The sequence below is a fragment of the Sus scrofa genome, chromosome 7 (assembly GCF_054392235.1).
Source record: "Sus scrofa isolate SSC_HxYL_T2T_F1_AM1 chromosome 7, Sscrofa_HxYL_maternal_Yorkshire_Landrace_v2.0, whole genome shotgun sequence".
NCBI classification, from domain to species: domain Eukaryota; kingdom Metazoa; phylum Chordata; class Mammalia; order Artiodactyla; family Suidae; genus Sus; species Sus scrofa.
Window position 1 is genome coordinate 68,582,328 of NC_139389.1, and position 16,655 is coordinate 68,598,982.

At 51.5% G+C, this 16,655-nt stretch overlaps 1 protein-coding gene across 1 annotated transcript in view; it reads right to left on the reverse strand.

Moving 5' to 3' along the window:
- The window catches only part of REC114 (REC114 meiotic recombination protein), a 171,019-nt gene extending 154,547 nt beyond the window's left edge, over positions 1–16,472 (reverse strand). Inside the window, exon 1 of the mRNA XM_084968857.1 lies at positions 16,233–16,472. The gene's annotated coding sequence lies outside the window, so the exon portion shown is untranslated. The remainder of the gene's footprint in view (positions 1–16,232) is intronic.
- Positions 16,473–16,655: the final 183 nt, after the last annotated feature.

Genomic DNA, 16,655 nt, shown 5'->3' on the forward strand with positions numbered 1-16,655 from the left:
AATTTTGGCTTCCTATATACCAGGTAGGAAGGCTCATTAGGTTCCTCTCCAGCAGGGCTGACCTGGAGTAAGGCCTCTGAGCCCAGCCCCTGCCCCAGGGCTTTTCCTGTGTCAGACTCACTGATGATACGTGGAGGATGGACCAACAACCTAAGCCAGGACAAGCCTGCTCACCATCCAGCTCACGGCTGAAGAGGACTCACCAAGGACTCTGGCCAGAACCGAAAGGCCCTTCCCTCTGAGGGCTGGGTTCTGGTCTGGCAAGGTGTCCTTTCCCCTGAGAGTGGTGGAAACTACCTGATTCTATCAGTGTCCTCTCTCCTCCGCCCACTAGTGTTGGTACACCCATAGCTTGTACCATGTGGCAAACATGGCATTCACATGATCAGAGTCAGAGCCACAGCAAACTGCATCTATTCCTTCCAAGAATCAATCCCTTGGAAATTTCAGCTTTCCTAAGTCCTCCTCTCTCCCTTTGGTCTTGGGTACAAATGGGCTCAGCAAAGTTGTCTGCAGGGTCGAGAGGAGGGAGAAACTTTGATTCATATCATCTGGATTGAAGAGGCCAGCTCAAGGGTGGTGGGCTGTCTGTGGAGCCCCAGATGGGGGATGTAGGGCAGCTCCTCCTGGATGTGTCCCATGGGTGACAGCTAGCCGCACTGGGCTAGGTGCATTGCTAAATTCAGCCAGATTGTTTCCCCTTCAGAAAGAGAAGCCACTGAGGGCAGCTGGAGAGAGTACACCCAACCGCATCCACTGGCCCCTCGATGGATAATGTCCTTAGGCCCAGGTGGCCCCTAGGCCTAGGTGGGGTCTCACTGCTGCTTGGCAATCCTTTTAAAAAATAACTGTTAGTTAGCTTCCCACAATAAAAAAGGCAATACAAGCATATCATAGAAAATTTAGAAAATAAACATAAGTAAAAAAAAAAATCACCCTTGATTCTGCATCCCACCACCCAGAAACACTGCTAACTGGCATATATTCCTACAATCTTATATCTGTCCATATATAGACCTATTATGTAGTCTTTTCAAAAATCAGATTGTCATGTTTATACTAGTTTTTCAGTGAATACATCCTGACTGTCTTTTCATTTCATCAAAAATTTTTTTTCAATATCATTTTTTTTTGGGGCTTTTTTTTCAGGGCCACATCTGTGGCATATGGAATTTCCCAGGCTAGGGGTCGAATCGGAGCTGTAGTTGTCAGGCTACACCACAGCCACAGCCACAGCCATACCAGATCTGAGCTACACCGGCAACTTACACCACAGCTCATGACAACACTGGATCCTTAACCCACTGAGCAAAGCCAGGGATCGAACTCTCATCCTCATGGATAATAGTTGGGTTCTTAACCTGCTGAGCCACAACGGAAAGTCCCTCCAGTATCATTTTGAATGGCTGTATACCATTCTACTTTAAGAACCTGCTTTTTTGAGTTGGGATGTAAATAAGATAAATATTTCATAAGTATTTCTAATTAACCACTTTGGCCCATCTGAAGTAACAGGAAATACAGTCTCTCTCTCTTTCTCTCTCTCTCAGGTTTGTCCTGCACCCTGACTTGCTCAAGCACATCAACGGCTTCCTCAAAAGGGCTGCTTCCTCCAAGGCCAGGTGACAAGAGCATGGGAGCCTCTGATTAGCTGTGACTCCTGTTGCTACCCCCAACGTGGGATCTGTACAGTCTTGGCATCTTTGTCCATCAATACAGTAATGACCTCACTGGTCCAGATATGTAAGAGATCTCTAAGGTAGTTGTCAAATGGACAAAGACCTCCAACATGACACAGCCCCTAGAATGGGAGAGGCTTCCATCCCTGTACATATACCAGCCAGGACCTTGCCAGCTTAGCCCTTGGCACAGATTGAGCTTGGACAATCAGGGACAATCTTGGACAATCCACCACCAGCACAGCTCATTTAGAACCATCCTTTTCCATCAGAGAGGATCTGACCATGCTGACTGCCAGAGGGTTTCCTATCCTTTCCTTTGGGAGGCTTTTTGCCCCATATGGATTTGCCCACCTCCTTCTCAGCAACCATTCTTGAGAAGTTAGATTGAGTTCCCTCAAATTCCCTCTCCACACCTCAACTCCTTACTCATTTGTGATGCATTATTCTATTGGCCTCTCATAACACAACTGTCCTTCCTTCTCTTCCAGGCTACACTTGGGTCCTGCACAGACTGTTGACCTTGCTTCCTCCTAGATCTCCTCTTGATTAATTATCCCGCCCATGTCTTGCATCTTCCATCTCTCCCTCTTTACTGAGTTCTCTTCCTCCCCAGACAGACACATTCCTCAAGACTACAAATCCAACAGGCAAATAAACCCTCCTCCAGCCTTAGTTTCCCTGCACCTATGATTCAACTCTCTTTACTTTTCTGGCCAGACTTCTACAAAGAACAGTCTGTTACTTTCACTGTCTTGAATCTTCAACCCACACAACCTGGGCACCTTGGCCATCATCCACTGAGACCACTTTCTCAGAGGTCACTGCTAATCAGGGTCACCATGTCTCCCAATTTGCCAGGAATAATCCTGCTGTATCCCTGCTGTCCCAGCATCTTCTCCAAGTGTCCTAGCTTAAATATTAAATGACATGGCCATCTTGCCAGTAACCAGCTACAACCAACACAGCCCATGGTTCCATCACAGCCATTCTCCACAACTTCCTAGCAGCATTGGTCTCTATTGACTAAGCCATTCTTGAACTTTCCTCCTCTTCTGGCTTGATACCTCTCCCCTGGTTTCTCACCTCTCCTTTCTGGGTGCTTGCTTTCATCCACATCCGCCGCATTCACTGTGCCCATAAATGTGGGAGCTTTGCAAGCTTCTGCTCCTCCCATTTAGCATTTACTCTCCTTCCGAATTTCACCCACACCCACAGCTTCAGCTCATCATCCCCGCCTTCGCCCTCAATTCAGTGCAAATCTAAAGACTTCTGGGAAGCAGGGTGGCTTAAATGCAGGTTTACAAAACTACCCTCCCCAAACTTGACAGAAATGAACAAAAAGAAACAAAAATGAGAGAAAAGGCTGCACCCAGGCTGAAACCATGGCAGGGGTTTCTTCAGACACAAAAGAAGACTTAAATAGGGACAGACCTTCCTCCTGGAGAGATAGAGAGATACATATTCCTCCAAATTATTTTATAAATGCAGCACAATCCTAATCAAAGCACCAGCATACATTTTAACATGATCGAAGAATGTTTTAGTTAATCTGGTAAGAAATGGCTAGGAGAATTCTGAAAGAGATGATCAGTTGATGAGAAAGAGACTCCTTTGTCTTTTCTAAAAAAGCTAATAGTACATTAGAGTAATTTGGCAGGGGGCGAGGAGTGATATAGGAAGAGGAACAGGAAAACACATCATGGACAGATACAGAATCTAGAAAAACGTATACAGAAATGTAGTATATAAGAGGCATTTCTAACTAATGGAGGAAGATGGATTATATATGTAAAGAGTATGTTTCTGCAGACAAGAGATTGTAAGTGAATATTTCTTGAGGTGGGGAGGAACTCTTTAAGTATGATATCTAGGTCAGAGATCATAAAAGGAGAAGCTGACATGCTTCGCTACATAAAAATGAAAATTTCTGCGTGGCAAACATGCCGTAAGAAAAGTTAAATAATAAATGGGGTGAGGGGGAAAAAGTATTTGTAGGGATAAATGACAGAAAAAGGAATATTCTCCCCACCATAGAAAGTGCTCCTTTGACTCCAGAAGGAAAAGACAAAAACTAAATGGAAAGGGGAAAAGGGGACGAAAAGGGTTTGGAAGTCATTGTTCGCTTAATCAGCCACCTTGTTTAAAGGCAGGGAGGGCATCGTGGGCTGGAAGAGCGACACAGCCCAACATTATCAAACCCTCCCAGTCTTGGACTATAAATAAAGTTCCATTAACATCCATCACCCAAAGTTCCTGCTGTTTCTCTTCTGGCACCTACAGGACCTCTGCCCTCTTCCTCCTCTGCCACAAGTATTTCTGGGAGTTCCAAAAAGGGAGCCCACATATGCTGAAACATCACCCCGTCAGCCACAATCCCCATATGGCTTCTCCGGAATTCTTCCTCTCCTGTCCTAGTTCAGCACCTGCTGACAGCAAAGCCATTCTGACAGTGACCCGTGTGTGACTACAGCTCTGAGGAGTCACCTCCCTTTCAGCACGCCCAGAGCCACCATTCCCTGGGACCAGAGGACTCCGAGTCCCAAGCTGGGCCTCCTCTACCACCCAGTATCTGGCCTCCCTACTAACACCAAGGGGATTAACCCAGCTTAAGAGGAAGACAGAGGGGACAGGAGGACCAAAAGGGACTGTATTAGTTTCCTATTGCTGTTGTAACAAATGGCACAAATATGGTGGCTTAAAACAATCTACCTTTGTTCTCTCACTGCTCTGGAGGCCTGAAGGCCAAAGTCAGGTTCACCGGGCTGAAATCAGAATGTTGGCAGGGCTGGGCTCCCTCCAGAGGCTCTAGGGGAGAATCCTTGCCTTTTCCAAATTCTAACGCTGCATTTTGTTTGTGTTCCTTGGCTCATGGCCCCTTCCTCCACCTTTCTTTTTCTTTCTTTCTTTCTTTCTTTCTTTCTTTCTTTCTTTCTTTCTTTCTTTCTTTCTTTCTTTCTTTCTTTCTTTCTTTCTTTCCTTCTTTCCTTCTTTCCTTCTTTCCTTCTTTCCTTCTCTTTCTTTCTCTTTCTCTCTCTCTCTCTCTCTGTCTCTCTCTGTCTCTCTCTCTCTCTCTCTCTCTTTCTCTCTTTCTTTCCTTCCTTCCTTCCTTCCTTCCTTTCCCTTTTTAGGGCCACACCTACGGCATATGAAAGTTCCTGGGCTAGGGGTCTAATCGGAGCTGTTGCTGCCAGCTTATGCCAGAGCCACAGCAACGCCACATCCGAGCCACATCTATGACCCACACCACAGCTTCACGGCAACGCCGGATCCTTAACCCCCTGATCAAGGCCAGGGATGGAACCCGCAACCTAATGGTTCCTAGTCAGATTCATTTCTGCTGTGCAACAATGGGAACTCCCCCTTATAAGGACATCAGTGATTGCCTTTAGGGACTACCCAGATAATCCAAAACAATCTCCCCATATTCAAGATCCTTAATCACATCTGCCAAGTGTCTTCTGTCACGTAAGGTAATATTCACAAGTTCCAGTGGTTAGGACTTGATTATCTTTGGGGACCATTGTTCAGACCACCACAGGGGCTTTTCATCATCCTCCAGAAGCTCATCTTTCTTCCTAGCACCCAACCACCTTCCCCAGTTTAGGAAAATACCCCCTGCATATTTATATATGCAAATAAATGCTGGGAGATGGGGTAGAGGATAGAGGAAGGCATAAGGAATGATGCCCAGGTTTCTGACATCAGCTGCTGGAAGGCTGTAGGTGTCATTCACTGAATGGGAAGAACAGAGGGTTTTGGGGGTGAGCATGTGGAGTGTGAGGTTCTTGTAAGACACTCAAGAGGCCATTGAACAAAGATCTGGCGGCCAGGGGAGAGGTCTGGTTGAAGACAAGGATGGGAACCAAAGCCAAAGGCCTGGGTGAGAGTGTCCAGACAGAGAGATGGCAGGAGAAAAGAAAAGGCATGCAGCAGAGTCGGTTATAATGCCAACAGTGAGGAGCCAGCAGAGGAGGGCTTCCACCTCACACAAGAGACCGAGGACTGGCCAGGGATGTAGAGAGAAAGTCAGGAGAGTATGTATTTCTGAAGTCGAGGGAAGAGAGTGGGGGTGGGGGGAGTGGTCAGCAGCATCACGTGATGCCCAGAGGCCAAGTAGGGACAGGAACCCGAAGTGAATTTGGTCTTGCTGAAGACACACAGGGTAGCGAAGTCTGGTCTCTGTGGGCTGAGGAGTGTGCGGCCGTTGAGAAAGGAAAGCAAGGGAAGTGCACACTTTAAGATTAGATGTGATTAGAGTTCCTGTCGTGGCTCAGCGTAAACGAATCTGACTAGCATCCGTGAGGATGCAGGTTTGATCCCTGGCCTCACTCAGTGAGTTATGGATCCGGTGTTGCCACATTGCCGTGAGCTATGGTGTGGGTTGCAGATGCAGTTTGGATCCCGCATTGCTGTGGCTGTGATGTAGGCCTGCAGCTGTAGCTCCAATTGGACCCCTAGCCTGGGAATTTCCATATGCTGTGGGTGTGGCCCTAAAAAGCAAAAAGCAAAAAGCAAAAAAAAAAAAAAAAAGATTAAATGTGTTGGGAAGGAGATAAAGGGACAGCCGGGTTCAGGGAGGACCTATTTTGGAGAGAAAAATCTTGATCGGGTTTCAATGCGGATGGGAAGGATACTGCAGGAAGGGGTTGAACATTTGGGAGAAGTGGTAACTGATGGAACGGGATGAAGGAAGGGCAGACAGGAGATACAATGGGGCTGCCGGGCAGCATGAGGCATGTTAGACGATGACCTTAAGAGCCAATCTGGGCAGCTGTGTGGTTGCTCACCCCCGCCCCCCTGCTGCCTCTGGCTGCTTCGGTGGGGCTGCTGGAGCCTGTGAACCTCAGAGAGGGCTGGCAGTAGACTCAATCCAGGACTGGAGTTTCTAGGTTGACAAACCGAAGGGATCGTGGAGCTGGAACAAGGGAGCAGAGGACACAGGAGGTGAAGGCTGAGGTGGCGGCTCTTGCAGTCTAAGCTGGGGAAAGAAGGGTCTGTCTGAGGCAGGAGGTGGATGGACAGCCTTGCTCTGCCCTTAAGGAGCAGGTATAAAGGGAAGGCCCTGAGATGGTGGAAGGAGCAGAGGCTGAGGTTGGACGGGGGGAACCTGAATTTTAGGTAGTGCGGGTGGAGCAGGGCTAGATGAGGGCCATGATGTTGAGAAGGCAGCCTTGGAAAACCTGGAGTTAGGGCTGAGGTTCACGTGGGGGCCCCTCTGGGACTGAGATGGGGAGGAAGCTGAGTGGGAATGACCCCTGGGTGACAGCTGTGAGGAGACTGGGTGTGAGAGCCTCAGTAGAACAGGCAGGTGGAAGAGTTTTATGGGTGGTAAAGGGGCAACGGTTTGGGAGAGGCCAGACCTGACCACAGGGGGGCAGCGCGTGGTCAGGGAGGATGAGGGTCCATCCCCCAAGGACAGCAGCAGGAGGGGGCTTTTCTGTGAGGAGGCTGAGGGACCCTGTCCTCTCAAGGGGCCTGGCAGAGAATTTTCCTTCTGAACATGACTCAAGAAGGGTGCAGAGATGAGCGTGAAGCCATCAGAACAGTCTGCAGGGTTGGCACAGCAGGAGCCAGGGCCAGGGACGGCTTGGCCAGAATGCCTTATGACCCACATGGGTCAGTGAGAGCCTGAACAAAAGCTGCAATGACAACCACAGCCCTGGAAATTGTTCTAGCCATTCTGTGCTCTCCTGGGGCAGAAAACCATGTCCTGCTCATCCCCAATTCCCAGAGCCTAGGGCAGAGAGGAGATGAGTTCCCCAAACACCCATGAGCTGAAGGAATGCTTCCCAGCAGGTCCCAGCCAAATGGAGTACAGGGAACTCTTTATCACTGAAAAAAAAAAAATCTGACTTTGGTACTTCAAAATATACCTGACATGGTAGCAGCTGTGATCGAGCAAACTGTCAGGAATGGTGCCAGATAAGAGGCTGGGGCGGATATAACTGCCTGCAAACCCTGGCTCTTCCTCTACCAGTGGGAGCTTGGGCAAGTCAGTCAACCTCTTTTGCCTCAATTTAATCATCTGTAAAATGGGGATAATACACTTACCTGACAGGGCTCTGGCAAGGATTACAGGAGCTAATCCACGCTAAGTACTTGGCACGGTGCCTGGCACAGAGCTAGCTCTCCATAAATGTTAGTTATCGTGACTATGAATTCAGTTACGCTTTAAAACAAATTTGTGTTTTACTCATCACACTGGCACCCACACACGGCGGAAGTGGTTGTTCACATACATGGAAGGCGCATTTCTTATTCAGTCTGCAGGCTGTGCTTGGGGAGACCGTGGGGATTCAGAGACCCCTTATAATGACTTGGAGTCTCACAGGGCCCCTCTGTCAGGCCGCGTGCGCCGCCCCCTCACTCTGTGACCTGACCTCTTCCATTATCCAGGAAACTGAGGCCCCGGAACTTGCCCATGGACAGGAGTATAGGAATGCATGGCAGAGCCAGGCGGCAACCTGCCTCTCTCACCTCCCTCTCATTCTCTTCCTGTGGCAGCTTCAGCCTGTTGGCGTCTCCACAAATGCCTGGGCCTGGCTGGGCCTGTGTGTTTGCAGTGTTGCTGCTGTCACCGCCAACTGCGCTGCCGGCCGTGGGAGTGTGGGCCTGGGCTCCGGGAACTGTTGTCCCAACTCTGGTTGTGGCACCAGACTTAGTCACATTTCTGTCTCAGTCCCTGCCCAGCCCCCGTCACTGCCCCTGTCACAGCCCCTGTCATACTTTCTGTCACAATGTTTGTCACAGTCCCTGTCACAATTCCTACCATAGCCTCTGTCACAGCCCCTGTCACAGCATCTTTCGAGCCTCTGGCACAGCCTATTACAGCCCCTGTCACAACTTCTGCCACACCTCTGTGACAGCCCCTGCCCAGCCCCTTCAAAGTCCCTGTCAGAACATCTGTCACAGTTTCTAATAGTCTCTGTCACAGCCCCTGTCGCAGTGTCTTTCACAACCCCATCACACTTTCTATCACAGCCCCTGTCACAATCCTTCTCACAATCTCAATCTCAGCCCCTGTCACAGTCTTTGTCACAGTGTCTGTCACAGTCTCTATCATAATCTTTGTCACAGTCCCCATCACAGCTCCTGTCACAGCCCTGTCACATCCTCTGACACAGTCCCTACCATAGTCTCTGTCACAACCCCACCAGTTTCTGTCACAGCCCCTGTCAGTGTCTGTTACAGTCTCTGTCACAATCTCTATCTCAGCCCCATCACAGTCTTTGTCACAGTGTCTCTCACAGTGCCTGTCACAGCCTCTATCATAGTCCCTTTCACCATCCCTATCATAGCTCTGGTCACAGTCTTTGTCACAGTGCCTGTCATACCCTTTGTCACAGCCCCTGTCACAGTCCCTACCAAAGTCTGTCACAGCCCTATCAGTTTGTCACAGCCCCTGTCACAGCATCTGTCACAGCCCATGTCACAGTCCCTGCCACAGCCCATCACAGTCCCTACCGTAGTCTCTGTCACAGCCCCATCGGTCTCTGTCACATCCCCTGTTACAGTGTCTGTCAGTCCCTATGATAGCGCCTGTCACAGCCTCTATCACAGTCCCTGTCACGGACTCTGTCATAGCCTCTATCACATACCCTGTCACAGTGTCTTTCACAGCCCCCATCTCAGCCTCAATCGCCCTCTCCCTGACTCTGACTCTGCTCTAAACCCTGCAGGGTGGCCTGGGGGGCACAGCTTTCATTACACAGCGGAACTGTCTCTCCCTGGAAGGCATCCAGCAGAAGGCTCATGTAATAGCAGGTTAACCCGATATGCAGGGCTTGTGGGAGGGAGGCTGGGCCAAGGGGCTCATACAAAAGATGTGCTGTGCAGGGAGCTGGAGAGCAGATTTCCCATCCAGCTGTTCCACCCTGGCTGTGGCTCACTCCATGTGTGCCCCGTGGCCGGTGGGGGGGGGGGGGCAGGTATCTGTCTCTGGGAGGATGACTAAATGGTTTTGTGTCATTACTTCACTCTCCCTAACCCCACTGTGAGCTTGCAAGAGCAAAGACTGTGTCTTATCCTTTTCTGGCTCACTCACTGCAGAGCTGAGCACCGGGCTGGTCTCCTGGCTTGTCTTGAGTTGGTTCCAGTCTTCACCTCCAGAACCAACCCACATGGTCCTCGTGCTCACTGCTCCCCGACCACCAGGGCCGCAGGCTCCCAGACTGCCCACCCATCCTGGCGCATGGGGGCCCCTTTGCCTGGCGTGCCCACCTCTCTGCCTCCACTCTTCCAAACCACACAGGCCTTCTGCACAGACCAATTCAAACACGCCCCTCTCCCCTGCACCCCTCATCGATGTCCTTCCTCCTCCTTCCTCTGCTCTCCTCCCACGTGCCCACACCACGTGCCCCTGCCCCTGGCTTCCACACGAGAGCTTCTGTATCTGTCTTATTCCTACCACAGTCCGAGGTGCCTGGAGATTAGGGGCTGGAGCTTAGAGCATCATAGAGGAGGTACTCCACAGGAGGCTGGATAAATAAATGGCTGCACGATTGAGCCAAGAAAAGGAGTGATGTGAAATTGGGGGAAGGAGAAAAAGGAGAGGAATGGGGGAGAAGGCAGAGGGCACATAAGGGAGGACCACGTGTGCAGGGCTTGGTGGAGGGGAGGAGCCCAGTGCCTGGGGAGGCGTGAGCCCACTCCTGGGCCACCTCAGGGCTCCCAGGAAAGCCCCATCACCCAACTCTCCTCACTCCCCCACCCCGCAATCCACCTTGCCCCATTTGCCCAGCCTCTTCCCCCTCTCCCAGGCCGTCCTGTCCCTTCCTTTCCCTCCCTAACACCTCCAGCCTGGGCTGCTGAAGCCAGTTTGGCCCCTGTCTAAACTCCCTTCAGCCCTGATAGATGGTGAATTCCAGACTCAGGGCAGAGGAGTCTCTGGTACTTATTTCTTGGCAGCTCAGCTCAGCCAGCACCTCGGGGGCCTCCTTCCACCCCAAGTGCCTCACTCTCCAGCCTGGCTCTGAGTCCAGGTGGCCCAGACGTCCTGGAGCCCCAGCAGGACATGGAGACAAAGTCCAGGCCTGGCTGAGCTGTCAGCACATCTTTCTTCTGCCTCCCTGGGAGGAGAGGGGCATGGTGTCCCGGCCGGCACCCTGGCAGAGTGCTGGGGGAACAGCTGGGGTTGCAGGATGGGGAGACTGGAGAGATCAAGGGCAGCAGAACCAGGGCTGGCCTGGGGATGAAAGGCCTTTGGGCTCTGCTGGGCTCCCGGCACTCACAGGCGGGGTCCTGCACAGGGGCAGATGGTGGAGAAGAGGACAATACTCCAGCTCGCACTCCCAGATCCCAGAGAAACCAGGCAGAATAGAGAAGAAAGCAGGTGGCAAGCCCAACAGGAAGCTGAGCCTGTGGAGGCTTGCTTTTACTACTGCCTTCACCAGGGACGGGTGAGCATGAGGGATTTTGCAGCCAGAGTCTGGAGGTGAGGGTATTGGGAGGAAGGAATCAGAAGGACCCAATACCCTCTTTCTATAGGGAAAGGCAGACCTCCTAGGGCCAGATTGGGGCAACAGCTTAGTGGCCCCTTAAGGTAGAGCCTTCCCCTGGCCGTACCCTCTGGCAATACCTCATTTACCCCACTAAACGAGTGCAGCAGCCCCCACCCCTGCCACGCTGCTCCACTCATTGTTTTCCCCCGTAAGAAACACATGTGCACTGTAACCATTGCCTAGAAACCTCAGTTCACCTTCCACCTCCTCCAGGAAGCCCACCTTGACCATACATATTCAAGAGAACCATTGCTCTGGGCTTTTGAACCACCTCCTCTGACCTTTGAGTACAAACCTCCGGGAGAGCCTTTCACTGCTTTGACCACATTGAGAACTGCCCAAGCTAGGTCATCTCTTTGCCTTCTCCATGTGCGGCTGTGCTGAGGGATGGCCACCCAAGGGCTTGGTCAAGACTGGGGGTGGATTTGTTCCCTCTAAACATCTATATCCAATTGGGCTTGCTCTCCATGTGCCCCTTTCTCCTTCCTGTTTCTTCATCAGGAAGCTTGAGAGAATACAGCAGATTCTCGCGGTCCTGTCCCCAAGTCACGATGCCCAGCAGGAAGTACATATGTCCCTAAGCCAGCCCACGGAACAGACCTGCCTCAGAGCACAGCAGAAGGGGCATCGGAGGGTGAGATCCTACACCACAGAGAGATGACATTGCACCTGTGGACAGCGGGGATTCCCCAGCACAAGGTCAAGGGGGTGACCTCTGAGTCAGTTCCCTCTGATCCCACTTAGGCAAATGCCCATCCTAGAGAAGAAAGCTTGCCTTCTGGACATCTGGCCAGGGCCTGTCAAGGATGGAGAATTCAGGAGTTCCCATTGTGGCTCAGCAGAAACGAATCTGATTAGTATCCAAGAGAACACAGGTTTGATCCCTGGTCTCACTCAGTAGGTTAAGGATCTGGCGTTGCCATGAGCTGTGGTGCAGAGCGCAGATGCAGTTCAGATCCCGAGGTGCTGTGGCTGTGGTGTAGGCCAGCAGCTACAGCTCCAGTTCAACCCCTAGCCTGGAAACCTCCATGTGCTGTGGGAGCGGTCCTAAAAAAACAAAACAAAAAAACCAAACAAACAAACAAAAAAGAATTCAAAGAAAGCAATCCTCAATAGCAAGATACCCCTTTCATCCCAAATGCAATTTTTGGGGGGCTGTGCCCATGGCATGTGGAAATTCCTGGGCCAGGGATCAAACTCACGCCACAGAAGCAATCCGAGATGTTGCAGTGACAATGCTGGATCCTCAACCCACTTCACCACAGTGGGAACTCCAACCAAAAGCAGCATATGACCTAAACTGGATTCCACAGGCCAAGTGTCTCCCCCTCTGTTAGCTAATGTGGGTTTCATTCAATATTCCATCACTCAGTGCTTACTGAGAACTGGACTACATGAGAAGCCATGCTTGCCTCATTTGCTTGCTCATTTAGTTGTCACAATAACTTGGGAGGCACATTTCATGAAACCCATTTTATACACAAGATGACGGAGGCATACATGGGCAGTAAATGACATGAAGTATTTCATTTTAGAGCTTTCGTTTTCCAGTCTTATGCTCTATTGTTTATAGCAGGGGCACCCAGACTTTTGGAACTCACAGACCAATAACATTTCAAAGATGATTTTGGGGAACACAGAACCACATGACAACTTTTTATTTAACCAAGAACATAAAAAAATACTCTCTCTCAGTATTACAATTTCTTTCTTTCTTTCTTTCTTTTTTTTTTGTCTTTTTGTCTTTTTAGGGCCACACCTGTGGGGTATGGAGGTTCCCAGGCTAGGGGTCTAATTGGAGCCACAGCAATGCGGGATCCGAGCTGCATCTGCGACCTACACCACAGCTCACAGCAACGCCAGACCCTTAACCCACTGAGCGAGGCTAGGGATCAAACATGCAATCTCATGGTTCCTAGTTGGATTCATTTCTGCTGCGCCACTATAGGAACTCTTTTTTTTTTTTTTTTTTTTTTAGTACCATGATTTCATAAAAGGGCATTTTAACACAGAAAATACAACAAGGATATAATGTCAGAATAGAGACAGCCTTCTACGAAAGGACAGTTGGCAACCTTACCCTAACATATCCTACATTGTTCTCTTTTTGGTTAAATTTCAAGCAGAACTGGCTGAAACCTTGGTATTACATAGTGTGGAGCCACTGTCCTGCCCCAGAGCTGCCTCTTTCAGCAAGAACAATACCCTCAGACCATGAGCAAATAAACTTCCAGAATGTCCCATCTCCCTCTGCCCATCTAGGCCACCACCAAATAAGATCAGGTTGATATATGATAATCAGCTATATCCCTATCCCACTCCCAGACATTCAGCGTCCCTCCCAGGGAAGGAAGCCCATCTTCTCCAGTCCCTTCTCTCTTAGACCCTGATCTTTCCTGGTGTGGCATTCCAGGAATACCCAGCTCCCCTGAAGCCTGTCAGGAGGCACATCTGTCTCTCAGAGGTGCTCAGTTCCCCGATGCAGCTGAACGCCACAGGTCTTTTCCCCAGCTCAGTCCAGGGAAGCGCCTTCCCCTTGCTGGGGTTCCCAGATCCTGTGTTTGTGCTATCAGACCAACCAGAGCAGACCCCAAGCCTTTTCAGGTGGTGCTGGAAAGGAGAGGGTGTGAGACATGGGTGGAGCAATGGGGAGAATACAGAATGGGGGGGCAAAGTGGGGGGGGCTGTCTTCACCTGCTTTAGCCATGCCAGAGCCAGAACTGCCTCTCTCTCCTGTATCTGGGCTTGTCCCTACCACATCTGTGTGAGTCACCTGGGCAGCAGAGAAGAGCCTGACCCATGGAGCCCTTGGCTGGAGTTCCAGCTCCACCATTTTTTGCTGTGGGACATTTAACAGGTCACTTAACTTCTCTGTGCTTTAGTTCTTTGACTTGCAAATGGGAGTAAGACTGCTAGGTCGAGCCACATGGAACTATGAAAATCTGACCATATTTGGCACACAAAAATTTCATGTGGTTTAACAAATGAAGCTTGAGCTGTAAAGTGCTGGATCCACATCCCTCACCAAAGCTGACTGCCCCCTCCTCTCCAGGAAGTCCTCCCTAGCTACCCACAAGCCTCAGCAAGGTCTGTCTCCTGAAATCTCATTGGTTGAGGCATGATTTAATACACACTTCTTTTCTGTCTTGATTTTTCTCCTCTCCTTCCCTGCCGCACCTGTGCATATGGAAATTCCCCCAGCCAGGGATTGAATCCAAGCCTCAGATGCAACATACACTGCAGCTGTGGCAATGCCAGATCCTTAATCCCTGGTACCACACGGAACTCTGTCTCCTCTTTCTTGAACGTGAGTCTAGATTTCCCACAACTTGGAGCCCATCGAGGGCAAGATCTGAGTCCCCTATCCTCTTTTCCCCAGACTGCTGGCATGCCACAGCTATCCACTGTACGCGGAGAGGAGAGAGGAAAGCCAGGCCTCATGAAGGGTTTCCAGGTGCCTGCTTTATCAAACGGTCATTTCTTCACCCAGGGGGTGGTCCTAGCTTGTCCTGAATGGGTGGTGGTAATTAAATTGAGAGGAGGGGAGCTGTTAGAGGGGGAGGAATTAAGGGACCTGGCCCCCTGGCCAGCCTGTGGCCATAGTGTCCCAGGAAGCAGAAGCTGGGTCCTATCCTCTGTCTACTTCAAGGAGCCCCTTCAATGGCATTAGCTAACTTCCAGGGTCCCTCAGTCACGGGTGGAGTTGACACGTATGGATCTGCTCTCTGTCCCCCCACTGAGTTGGTGCAGGGGTCCCTGAGATGAGTTAGATGTGTCCTCCCCTTGGGGAGCTCAGTCCTGAAGGAGACACAGGTTGATGGGAGCTCCTGGGCCATGGGACCCAAAAGGGGAGACATGGCCAAAATGTGGGTGGTCAGGAAGGGCTTCTTAGAGGAGGAGATGCCCCTACCATGGGTCACTAGAAAGCCGGTAAGGGCTGAATTCCTGAAGGTTTGGTAGGGCAGCCTGGCTCCTGGATGGACACAGAAGCCCAAAGAAGCGCTTTAAACTGAGGTCTTCCCCCGTGGCTGGCGCACCAGGGCAGGCAGGGCTCACAGTTGGTTAAGAACACTCCTTCTCAAGGAGACCCAAGGACACTCAGGGATTAGGCCTCCCAGCATCTGTGCAAAGAACTGTCAGCTCAGAGCTGCTGGAAAGTAGAAATGCCAGCAATCGCTGATGTCATCACCCTAGTCATTCCCTCTCCCCTTGGGAGGTCCTGTGGACCTGTGGCTAGAGCAGAAAATCTCCTGCCAGGCTGCAACACCACCATCCCCCCATTTTGCTCCCCACATTTCTGTTCTGAATGGGATGGGGGAGGTGATCACAAGTGGGCTGAGAATGAAGAAAAACTTCACGTTATTCCTCAGAGAGATGGCAGGGCTAGGGGGACTTTTCTCTTCCCTCCTGTCAGAATCTGCTGAGGATCCACTTCAGCTTTAAACCCACACTCCAACCTTCCCTGGCCAACCCCTTCCCCCCCATGACCCATCCACACTGCTAAATTAATCTGGCATGCTGGCCCCCGCAGTATCTGAGCAAGCCCTGGGCCATCTTGGCAGCCCCCAGGCCAGAAAGAGAGGATCTGGCAGCTCGGTCTGTGTGGATGGGGGTTGGGGTGTCAGGCTGTCTCAGGGTGTTGGTGAGGAGTAGAGCTGTATCTCTGGCAGAGCTGGTGGGATTTGTCGGTAAACCCAGAGACCGCACACATTGAAAGGACACACAGCTGGATCGCCGGCGGGCCTGGGGGGTGGGGGGTGGGGAGCGGACTCAAAGGGAGAGGGGGCTGTGCAGTTGCTTGGGGGTAGGGAGCCTGGGAGGAGCAGGAACTACCCTAGCGTTGTGGTGTCACAATTTGAAGGAGAACCCAGGGAGAAGGAGGTCCACAGCTAGCCCCAGAGCGCGAAGTCACCCGGGGAGCCCGCCTGCTAGCTCCCCGCTGCAGCCGGCTGGTCTCCGAAACACGCATCAGAACCACCCCAGGAGAGGTGCATGCGGGGTCCGATCCCGCATCAGTGGCTGCTGCGGGCGCATTTCCTCGAAGTCTTACCTCGAAGGGCTTGGGTCTCCCCCGCGAGCCCTGTGCCTCCCGGAGTTTCCCCCACGCCCTTCTGGCCGGGCCGCCGCGAGGCTCCGCAGGGGAAAGACCAGCGGGGGATTCGCCCCCCGCCTGTATCACAGGAAAACCCCGGGAGCAGCCCCGACGCAGTGCATTTCCCGGAAACCCCCTCTCCTGGCGCGCTGCGGGAAGGCCCGGGGCTCCTCGTGCGGACTACCCGCCCGCCTCGCCAAAGGAGGGTCGGAGACCCAGGTGAAAAGCATAACCGCCAGGAAGAGGCGAGCCCAGAGCGCGGAGAAGGAGAGGTCGGGAAACCCCGCCCCACCCCCTTGTCTTGGGGTGGGGAATTCGCAACCCAAGCCAGAACCCTAGGCTTGGGGCACGCTCCCAGCCTGCGGCCAAGGAAAGACATTC